Raw genomic sequence first — 12,193 nt, forward strand, 5'->3', positions numbered from 1 at the left:
TAAAGATGAGGTTGGGATAAAAGGAATGAAATTCCCTGACGTACGACCTGTTTCGACAGGGAGCTATATCTGGTATTTTTTAAAAGTGACTTAGAAGGATCTTCTCATTAGAAATGTAGAATAAGAACGAAGTTTAAATTATTAAAGTTCTATCGGTAACAACAGAAACACAGCAGAATAAGGCAGTGAAAATTTCCATGACGCAAAGACAAGGGAATAAAAATGCAAAGAGATAAAAGTGTAAACGCTACTGCTATGAACAACGTTATTTGTAACTGACAAAGGCATGCATGGCCTGGCATGTACATTGAAACAGTGAACGAACATTTCTTCTAACATCAAAATGGTTTAAGAATTCTTCTACTTGCATCATCTGTCGCAATTACAATAACTGAATACCATTTTAGCCATAATTTGTAGATTTATACATGTTTCTCGATAGGCCAAAAATTCCACGTAGGAGAAAACAGAGGAACGAGGTGTCAGAGAAAATGTTGCATGCTTCTGATTTCGTATAAACGACTGTTGATCTTGGAAAGCTCTGGGACTAATTCAGTCCATTAGACAGATAGCGTTCACACCGGAATGTAGTCTCAAAACATAATAAAGCTTGATATATGATGTATGATAACACCCAAAAGAAAGCAACACTAACGTCTTATTTCCACTGAATATTTCTGGCCACACAAATGAGGAACTGCGTAAAAAGCTACTTAAAATAAAGCAAAATATTAACTTGTCGTATTATTGAATACTGTGTGACCTGTTTTCATGTTGACAGAAGGTTGTATTTACTACTAGTTCGTGACAGTTGAAACAAAAAGGCTTGCTTCCCTCATGAGAGTCTAATAGGCACCCTGATACACCATTAGTTGTAAAGCATTTATTGAACATAAAGAGTGAGAAATGACGATTTCTGGTTTCTCTCCTGTCTTGAAACTTCTGATCTTCTCGTAGACCAAACATGAAGTTTTTTCGAATTATTAGAAGTATCTTGCGGTTATATTTAAACATGTGTGGCCACGAATATCTACGAACAGTCGAACTGAGAAATTACAAAAATAAATATATTCTTAGAAAGCAACGGCACACGTTCATATGTTCTTTCGTATTTGTTGCAGACGGCGGAAATGTTTTCCAGTATTTCAGTTTTCTACCTGGGAAAAATAATGGGTGTCGCCCTAACTATGAATGCTGCAGGAAGTAAGACAAACAGTACATTCTCCAACATTATTGTTTCCGTTATAGAGGATTTACGATAATGCTCAGTGGCCGAACGAAATAAGATATTTTGCGCTTGCGTGAATAACGTTATCTGCACAGATAATGATACTATTAACTAATCTGTGTAGTTACATCATCTTCTACAATATTAGTTCTCGGCTGAATTGCAATAAATGTGTCAGCCGCTCTTCTTGCTGCTGTTGCAATTTTGCTATCGCGGTAATAGCCAATCGGGTGATAATTCATTTATCAACTTAGTATCATTAATAAACAAAAGTAGCCATTGAAGAGAACATAATGCTTATGACATTCACAAGGTTTGATCCTTGCCTACAGACGTGATGATGTTGCTATTGATTTACATTGAGCTGCGAAATCCAAATGTACGCATAAAAGTATGCATTATTGCACATGTATTAGCGGTTGTGCCTGCAGCATCAAAGTATTGTGTTTCTCGTACGTATTACCCATTTGACCTTTCTTCGATGTTGTACTGTCTTGTTCCTTACAAAACTAAAACGTGTGTTTTCTTGGTTTGTGCTTTCAACACACGCACTTCTTTGTGTTCTACAAAATAAACCTAGAAGAGCTACTTTCCTGATGCTGTCTTTGAAGACATCATATTTTGTACAGAACGTACAGATATATAAAAATCGACATTACCGGCATTCCTAACTACTTGACACACACCTCTTTAAAAATAAAAAAGATATGTCACCACAAACATTACACGAATATAAATTCCCAAATGAATCTACCTACTTCGTTAGACTGTTTTTGAACACTTAACTTTCTAAATGTAGAAATGTACAGTAATGTTCAAAATAACTTACCATACCATATGAATGCTTCAGTACAATACAAACACCATGGATAATTTAACAGAAAAGAACTTCATGAAATACAGCTATCCCTACGAGCAGAATGAAAACATAGCACCACAGACAGCTGCGCCTAAACAGTTGCGCAGACTGTGTAATAACTATCTTAGTCAAAGATTACGCATCTCGCAGTTCAGTCTAAGAGTTTACATAATATTAGCAATAAATGCTATAATGCTATCAGCGAAATCGCCTCCTAAATTTGATCAGTTGCGCTTATAGCACTTTGTATTCTTCATTGCAGACTCAAAATTGGCTCGATCACGTAAATGATTAAACTAGCTAACAGCCATCCAGAACAGTAGCTACGAGATGGATTTATGCAAAGAATGTCTCCTTATCCGAAATAAAAAAATGACTGTGTCACGATACTGCTCTCAGATGTCTGATGTTTAAGGTGGCTGTCAAATATGGAACAAGCGCGTTAAAATCATGCATCTAGTAAAGTTAATTCAATTCTCACAAAATAAACACTGCTCTGTATTAATGTAAAAATTAAATCATAACAACTTACGCGTTTCCCAGGAAGTATCTGTTTTGAGTTTTTGATTTAAATCGTATATTCAATTTATTACAAAAGATTACTCACGGCCGGCTGGCGTGGCCGAGCGGTTCTAGGCGCTTCAGTCTGGAACCGAGCGACCGGTACGGTCGCAGGTTCGAATCCTGCCTCGGGCATGGATGTGTGTGATGTCCTTAGGTTAGTTAGGTTTAATTAGTTCTAAGTCATTTTTTTCCTAAACAATCTTTGTTCTCGTCGTGGTACAGTCTTTGGCTCTGCGCTGCGTGATACATTTTCAGTTGAAGTGTGGTAGGTGATGGCCGTGTTTAGTAGTGCTGCGTTGATTTGTGATGTAATCTGTTGGATGGAGAAAGGACAGAGAGGATGAGTATGATGTGAACATTGACAAATGAAAGGAATGTAAATTTCGAGCAATGTAATTACTTTTTGAAGAGAAGAGGTAAGACTGCAACAGTGCGCATCTAGGAATGTTTGTTGTCAGCTAATCTTCTTGCTCAGAGCTGAGAGAAAGACCACCCCACTTCGCTGAGTCATCTATTTGCATATTAACTGATTAAGCTGTTTGATTTTTATAGAAATTCTGTGTTAACTTTGTACCTTTTCAAAAAAAATCATTTTTCACTTTAACCATAGTATTATTCAGACCAATATCGTGTGTAAAGATGGCGCGAAGTATTGGCCAGTCATTTTGAATATACAGGGTGATTATAATTAAAGTTAAACTTTCGAATCTCTGTAGAAATAACACCACAGGTCAGAATGACGTCAAATTCCAACGGATTATTATCGGAGAAGGGGGAAAACTAATGGCAGAAGAAAGACAAATAGCTACACATTGTAGCAATAGATGGAGCTGTAAGCATAATAATTTGATAGTGTTCGACAAAAAAATGACAAATGAATCATACAACAATGCCTAAGGTGTACGTTTGAAGTTAAACAAATTGTACTATTCAGTATGAGTGGGTGTGTAGGTGTGATACTGTTAGTTACGTAAGCCCATCTACCACGGCATGGTCATATCACATTGGATGGAAAAAATCGGGTTTTAACTGAGACCAAAAACCGCATAAAAGACATCAATCAAAATAAATCGGACTGTCAATTTCCGTGTGACTGGCCGAAAACATGCTCAATGTGCTGTCGACCGTTTTCTACAACAAATTGAAATCTAGAAACAGCATGTTCCACAACTGATCGAAGTGTTTCGGGGTCACGTGCAGAATGTGCTGCGCAATGCATGCCTCAAATGCAGCCAAGTCTGCAATCGGAACACTGAACACAACATCTATCAGATAGCCCTGCAGCCAGAAGTCACACGAATTAAGATCAGGTGTTCGGGACGGCCAGGCTGTAGGGAAATAGCTGCTGATAATTCTAGCATTTCCAAAATGGCGCTTCAGCACCTGCTTAACTGTATGTGCAATGTGCGGAGGTGCGCCATCTTGCATAAAAATGATCCCATCCACTCATCCTTGCTGATGGAGGGCTGGAATGACGTGGTTGCACAAAAGACACTCATAGCGCTTACCAGTGACGGCACAGGTAACAAGACCGAAAGCACCCGTCTCTTGGAAAAAAATATGGCCGTATGATAAAATGCCGTAAACCCGCACCACACAGTGAGATTTTCAAAATGAACTGGTACTGCTTGATTTACGTGTGGATTTTCCGTTGCCCACATTCAATAATGCTGTGTATTGACATATCCTATCTGATGGAAGTGGAATTCGTCAATGTACAAAATCTTCCACTGCCGATCATTGTCCACTTCCATGCAAGCAAGAAATTCTAAAGCAAAGGTCTCTCTGGCTAGCAAGTCAACAGGAAGCAACTCGTGCACATGGGTAATTCTAAATGGATAGCAAAGAAGAATGTTTCGTAGGATTTTACGCACCGTTCTCACTGGTATGTCCAATGTTCTGGCAGTTCTCCGTGCACTACACGTTTGCACACCACCACTCGTCTCCTCGTGCATTTCTGTAGCCACTGCTTCCACTGACGTCGAATCAATTCGTTTCCTCCTCCTACCAGGTTGCACACCAAGAGAACCCGTCTTCTCAAATTTGGGAATCATTTTCTCGAGGCCCACGGCAGTCATCGGACCAACGCCTTTTTTCAAACCCTTCAGTGTCCGGAACTACTGCAGAGCGACGTGTGCTCAGTCATCATTCTTGTAATACAGCTTTACAAGCAGAGCGCGATCCTTCATTGAGACAGTCATGGCGAACGTCGCAGACGCGAAAGCAGGAAAAGCCGTGTACCCGGCGTGTGTATACCAACTTCAATGGGTCGTGCGCATTTACGTATTCTGACACATTCAGCGCCATCTACTGATCGATTTTCACACTGATTTTTTCTTTTGCCGTACGTTTTTACTTTTTTTCCGATAATATTCCGTTGCAATTTTACGTCATTCTGACCAGTGATATTATTTCTACAGCGTTTTGAAAGTTCAACTTCACTTGTAATCACCGTGTATTTTCATTTTAAAATCATTGTCTTGGGATATCACTCCATACGAATAGTTGCTCTCCCCACCCCACTTTTTTATCATTGCGCTTTACCACATGCAATAGTTTGAATATGTGTGTACAAACAGAAATCTAGCTTAGCCGCTCCCTGCTTGCTGTTTGCTGTTGTGCTCTAGAGAAATCTACAACAATGTTGGCAAGCTACGAGGAAAATGGAAATTTTAATAAGGGCCAGATAATTGTTCTACTCCCGTTGTGCATTTGACACAAAGTCAAGCTGCATTTAGATCAGCTGCGGTTCAGCCCATGTTAGATTTTTGAAATGTTGGGCTAAATTTCATTCAGAAACGAATATAGAGAACTACTTACAAAGTACAGTAGAACCCCTCTAATCCAGCCTTGGATGGTCCGTCACTCGGCTTAGTCCGACCATATTCAGGCTCGCGAGTCTGTACCGACTTGTCCCTGACTGGACGCCTGTCGGGCCATTGTTACTTTGTCAATCGCTGTGCATATTGTTATACTGTACGTTATTGTGCAGTTTCATCCTTTGTTGGGATTAAAAAACGTCGTTGTTTGCTTTATTCCGTGTTCTCTACAGTACTTATTACTGTAGATTCATTGTGTGTACAGTTGTCTGTTTTTCAACATATCTGTATTCAAACGTAGACACGTAACTCTTTCACTAAATGAAAAATTAGCAGTGCTACAAAGACTGGAAGATGGAGAATCACTCCAAAAAATTGCAAAGGAACTGAATGTAGGTGTTACGACAATAAAGGATTGGAGGAAGAATCGGAAAGACATCGAATCTTATACAGTTACGATTGATGGTGAAAACACTCTGAAGAATCGCAAAACATTAAAAAAACCTAAACTTGAACTGTTTGATAACGCATTGTGGATGTGGTTTTGTCTAGAAAGAAGGAAAGGAACTCCAATTTCCGGGCCAATTCTCAAAGAAAAAGCGATAGTTTTGCACAAAAAATTGGAAGCCGAAAGCAAATTTGCTGCCAGTGAAGGCTGGACTGATCGTTGTAAAACTCGTCATGGTGTCCGATTTGTTTCTATTTCCAGTGAAAAACTATCTGCCGATGCCGCACCTGCTAAGGAGTTTTCTGATAAGTTTCAAGAAATTGTAGAAGAAAATCAACTGTCACCGTGCAAAGTGTATAACATCGACGAGACAGGGCTGAACTTTAAAATGTTGCCAACAAAGACGCTCACAGCTTCAACTGAATCCGTGGTAGGAACGAAACTTATAAAAGATAGAATAACAGTCATTCCTTGTAGTAACGCAGATGGTACCCACAAGCTCCCCTTGTTCGGCATTGGCAAATCTAAGAAGCCAAGTGCATTCAAAAATATAAACTTATTTTCCTTGCCGGTTTATTAAAGCAATCGAAAATGTGCATGGATGAACTGCAACCTTTTTAAATCCTGGTTTTTCGACGAGTTTGTGCCATCGGTCGAAAAAGACGCGAAACAAAAAAATCTGCCTGTTCGTGCTCTACTGCTGCTGGATAACGCACCATCACATCCATCTGAGGAATATTTGCTGAAAGGGGACATAAAATCTCTCTTTCTGCCTCCTAATGTGACCACACTCATCCAACCAATGGATCGGGGCGTTCTCGAATGGTTAAAATGGAGATATCGCAGAAAGTATATCAGCTCAATTTTGGAAAAGTCTGAAGAAGGTCATAACTTATTTGAGGCAATGAAATCCCTAAACATCAAAGATGCTGTCCACACAATCGCTGCAGTATGGGATGAACTGAAACCTGACACACTACGGAAATCATGAATTAAGCTTTGGCCACAAGTTATGACCTGAAATGAGAAAAACAACGACGCACTGGAAACCGTTAAGGATCTGCAAATTCTGGAGCCGAACGTCCCTACCAATGAAGTTGAAGAGTGGAGCAACGAATGTGGCAAAGACTGTGACGCTTTTGAAGAGCTCCGTGACGAACAGAGTGTTGCCGCTGTTAGCCAGGAAACTGTGAATGGGGAGTCGGACGGCGAAGACGAACCCCCGCACCCGGGTTTCGCACAACGATGCAAAAAAACGCTTTTGACATCGCCCTTCAATACATCGAGCAGAATCCAACTTCAACTACAATGGACGTTTTGGGAATAAAGAAAAATGGAGGGAAACTCCAGCTAAATCTATAATAACATCTGCTAAACAAAAATGTATCACTGAGTGTTTTCCAAGTTTTTTTTCGTTTTTACTGTAAAAACAATGCATACAGTGTAATCATTTCTTAGTTTATACATATATTTACATCTACATTTATACTCCGCAAGCCACCCAACGGTGTGTGGCGGAGGGCACTTTACGTGCCACTGTCATTACCTCCCTTTGCTGTTCCAGTCGTCTGAATCAGAGGCTGAGTTGGTTCTGCGACCGTGTGGGCTGCAGATTCCTCGACTTGCGCCATAGAGTGGTGGGGTTTCGGGTTCCACCGGATAGGTCAGGAGTCCACTACACGCAGCAAGCGGCTACACGGGTAGCAGGGGTTGTGTGGCGTGGACTGGGCCGTTTTTTAGTTTAGATGGCCTCGGGCAAGTACAGAAGGGGCAATAGCCTCAAAGGGCGCGGGGCAAAGTCAGGACATGCGGGGACCAAGCAGCAATCGGTATTGTAACTGTAAACTGTCGAAGCTGCATTGGTAAAGTACCGGAACTTCGAGCGCTGATAGAAAGGACCGAAGCTGAAATCGTCATAGGTACAGAAAGCTGGCTGTAGCCAGAGATAAATTCAGCTGAAATTTTTACAAAGGCACAGACGGTGTTTAGAAAGAATAGATTGCATGCAACCGGTGGTCGCGTGTTTGTCGCTGTTAGTAGTAGTTTATCCTGTAGTGAAGTAGAAGTGAATAGTTCCTCTGAATTATTATGGGTGGAGGTTAAACCCAACAACCGAGGTACAGGGTGCGTTCCGAAAGTAATGCAATTATTTTTTTAAAGTAATTTATTGAACAGATTTGCACAAACACTTAAAATTCTTCAAAGTACTGTCCTTGGGCCTCTACACATTTTTTCCAGCGACTCTGCCATGACTGGTACGCGCCCTGGAAGGCGTCTTCTGGGACCTCTCGCAAGGTCTTCGTCACGGCGGATTGGATCTCGTCTATGGACAAAAACGGGTTCCTTTCAGGGCTGACTTAATCCTAGGAAACAAAAAGAAGTCAGCTGGGGCGAGGTCAGGACTATAGCGGACTCGTAGCGCGTTGTGGCAAGGCGCGTTGTCGTGATGGAGTTGCCAGGTAGCGGAGATGTCCTTTCTCGTCCTGACGACCCTTTTGCGGAGTCTTTCCAGCACATCCACGTAGTAGGCAGCGTTAACTGTCTGTCCTTCAGGAACAAACTCCTTATGGACCACTCCTTTGCTGTCGAAAAAGACAATGAGCATTGTTTTCACTTTTGATTTGCTCATTCTTGCCTTTTTGGGCTTGGGGGACTGATCAGTGTGCCACTCAGAGCTTTGCCGTTTTGTTTCTGGGTCGTATTCAAAAACCCAGGTTTCATCACCAGTGATGACGTTGTCCAAATAATCAGGTTCAATTTCAACACGTTGCAAAAGTTCACTTGAAATTTCCGCTCGGTTGGTCTTTTCGTCGTCTGATAACACCTTGGGCACGAGCTTGGCGCACACTTTCCTCATCGCTAAATCTTCAGTAACAATGCGAAAAACAACAGTAGACGACAAGTTCAGTTCATTGGCAACCATCCTGATACTCAATCGACGGTCAGAGTCCAACAGTTGTCGCACACGAGCCACATTGTTGTCAGTTTTGCTGGTTGACGGCCGCCCAGAGCGTTGTTCGTCGTGAACTTCTTCCCGGCCTTCCTTAAAGGCCTTTAACCACCTCGAAACTTGTGAGTAGGACAGAGCAGAGTCCCCGTAAGCCTCACGAATCATTTTGTTAGTCTCCTCAAAAGATTTGTTCAGTTTAGCACAAAACTTATTCGCGTAACGTTGCTCGATCGTCGATTCCATTTTTTCCGTGACACGGTCGGCGCGCAGAGGTTTACAATAACAGACGTCCTGCCGCTTCCACAGCTCGGAGAGCACTGAAACCGGTTTCGCGGCAAAGCTTAGCGTCCCCCCCACCTACTCCATGTGGTCCGCTCCCACTCCGACTACTAGGAGCGGCGCGGGAAATTCAATTGCATTACTTTCGGAACGTACTCTGTAGGTTAATAGTTGGCTCCTTTTACCGACCTCCCGACTCAGCAGCATTAGTGGCAGAAATTTGGAATACATTTCACATAAATTTTCTCAGCATGTTATAGTCTTAGGTGGGGATTTCAATTTACCAGATATAGACTGGGACACTCAGATGTTTAGGACAGGTGGTAGGGACAGAGCATCGAGTGACATTATACTGAGTGCACTATCCGAAAATTACCTCGAGCAATTAAACAGAGAACCGACAAGTGGAGATAACATCTTGGACCTACTGATAACAAACAGACCCGAACTTTTCGACTCTGTAAGTGCAGAAAAGGGAATCAGTGATCATAAGGCCGTTGCAGCATCCCTGAATATGGAAGTTAATAGGAATATAAAAAAGGGAGTAAGGTTTATCTGTTTAGCAAGAGTAATAGAAGGCAGATTTCAGACTACCTAACAGATCAAAACTAAAATTTCTGTTTCGACACTGACAATGTTGAGTGTTTATGGAAAACGTTCAAGGCAATCGTAAAATGTGTTTTAGACAGGTACGTGCCGAGTAAAACTGTGAGGGACGGAAAAAACCCACCGTGGTTCAACAACAAATTTAGGAAACTGCTGCGAAAGCAAGGAGAACTTCACTCCAAGTGTAAACGCAGCCAAAACCCCTCAGACAAACAGAAGCTAAACGATGTCAAAGTTAGCGTAAGGAGGGCTATGCGTGAAGCGTTCAGTGAATTTGAAAGTAAAATTCTATGTACCGACTTGACAGAAACTCCTAGGAAGTTCTGGTCTTACGTCAAATCAGTAAGTGGCTCGAAACAGCATATCCAGACACTCCGGGATGATGCTGGCATTGAAACAGAGGATGACACGTGTGAAGCTGAAATACTAAACATCTTTTTCCAAAGCTGTTTCACAGAGGAAGACCGCACTGCAGTTCCTTCTCTAAATCCTCGCACGACCGAAAAAATGGCTGACATCGAAGTAAGTGTCCAAGGAATAGAAAAGCAACTGAAATCACTTAACAGAGAAAAGTCCACTGGACCTGACGGGATACCAGTTCGATTAGACAGAGTACGCGAAAGAACTTGCCCCCCTTCTAACAGCCGTATACCTCAAGTCTCTAGAGGAACGGAAGGTTTCAAACGATTGGAAAAGAGCACAGGTAGTCCCAGTCTTCAAGAAGGGTCGTCGAGCAGATGCGCAAAACTATAGACCTATATCTCTGACATCGATCTGTTAGGGAATTTTAGAACATGTTTTTTGCTCGCGTATCATGTCGTGTTTGGAAACCCAGAATCTACTCTGTAGGAATCAACATGGATTCCGGAAACAGCGATCGTGTGAGACCCAACTCGCTTTATTTGTTCATGGGACCCAGAAAATATTAGATACAGGCTCCCAGGTAGATGCTATTTTCCTTGACTTCCGGAAGGCGTTCAATATAGTTCCGCACTGTCGCCTGATAAACAAAGTAAGAGCCTACGGAATATCAGACCAGCTCTGTGGCTGGCTTGAAGAGTTTTTAGGAATCAGAACACAGCATGTTGTTATCAATGGAGAGACGTCTACAGATGTTAAAGTAACCTCTGGCGTGCTACAGGGGAGTGTTATGGGACCATTGCTTTTCGCAATATGTATAAATGACCTAGTAGATAGTGTCGGAAGTTCCATGCGTCTTTTCGCGAATGATGCTGTAGTATACAGAGAAGTTGCAACATTAGAATATTGTACTGAAATGCAGGAAGATCTGCAGCGGATAGACACTTGGTGCAGGGAGTGGCAACTGATCCTTAACATAGATAAATGTACTGTAATGCGAATACATAGGAAGAAGGATCCTTTATTATATGATTATATGATAGCGGAACAAACACTGGTAGCAGTTACTTCTGTAAAATATCTGGGAGTATGCGTGCGGATTGATTTGAAGTGGAATGATCATATAAAATTAATTGTTGGTAAGGCGGGTACCAGATTGAGATTTATTGGGAGAGTCCTTAGAAAATGTAGTCCATCAACAAAGGATGTGGCTTACAAAACACTCGTTCGACCTATACGGTGGGAAGGTACGACATGCATTTAGGCATTCTTGTGTTAGTCTGTGGCATTCCATTTGGCTCACTCGTTACTTGTATTACTCTGGTTAATTTAATGTCACGATTTATTCGGAGCTATGTGACATACTAGTAGATTTGCTTATTATGTCAGGGTTTTCATGGAAGGTGTTGGATTTGCCTGACACCTTACACTTGAGTATTGCTCATGAGTGTGGGATCCGTACCAGATCGGGTTGACAGTGGAGATAGAGAAGATCGCAAGAAGAGCGGCGCGTTTCGTCACAGGGTTATTTGGTAAGCGTGATAGCGTTACGGAGATGTTTAGAAAACTCAAGTGGCAGACTCTGCAAGAGAGGCGCTCCGCATCGCGGTGTGGCTTGCTCGCCAGGTTTCGAGAGGGTGCGTTTCTGGATGAGGTATATAATATATTGCTTCCCCCTACTTATACCTCCCGAGGAGATCACGAATGTAAAATTAGAGAGATTCGAGCGCGCACGGAGGCTTCATTTCTTTGTAAAAAAATTCTTTTTTATACACAGTGCTATAAACATTTTTCAGTTTACAGTATATATCGTTTATACGTTATTTAGTACAGTACAGTACTGTAATTTGTTTGACTTTTCCTTTTATAACGAATACATATTATAGTGTGTAGAGGTTTTTTAGTTAATATATTGTTTAACATTGTGTAAAAAAGATCTTTATATATTACTGTAGACGTCTTTCAGTTCTTAAATCGTATATTTTTTGTACTAAATGTCTTTTCATATTTTTTGCAATAAATATTAGATTTTTCGGATAATGCGACCTTTTTCTCGTTCCGACCGTGGTCCCGGTCCCTT

The 12,193-nt window shown here is 41.5% G+C and overlaps 1 protein-coding gene across 1 annotated transcript in view; it reads right to left on the bottom strand.

Annotated features, from left to right (window-relative positions):
* The window catches only part of LOC126267913 (E3 ubiquitin-protein ligase MARCHF3-like), a 40,118-nt gene extending 37,940 nt beyond the window's left edge, over positions 1 to 2,178 (bottom strand). Inside the window, exon 1 of the mRNA XM_049973222.1 lies at positions 2,058 to 2,178. The gene's annotated coding sequence lies outside the window, so the exon portion shown is untranslated. The remainder of the gene's footprint in view (positions 1 to 2,057) is intronic.
* Between the last annotated feature and the right edge of the window lie 10,015 nt (positions 2,179 to 12,193).

This window comes from Schistocerca gregaria, chromosome 4, assembly GCF_023897955.1.
Source record: "Schistocerca gregaria isolate iqSchGreg1 chromosome 4, iqSchGreg1.2, whole genome shotgun sequence".
Lineage (NCBI taxonomy): Eukaryota > Metazoa > Arthropoda > Insecta > Orthoptera > Acrididae > Schistocerca > Schistocerca gregaria.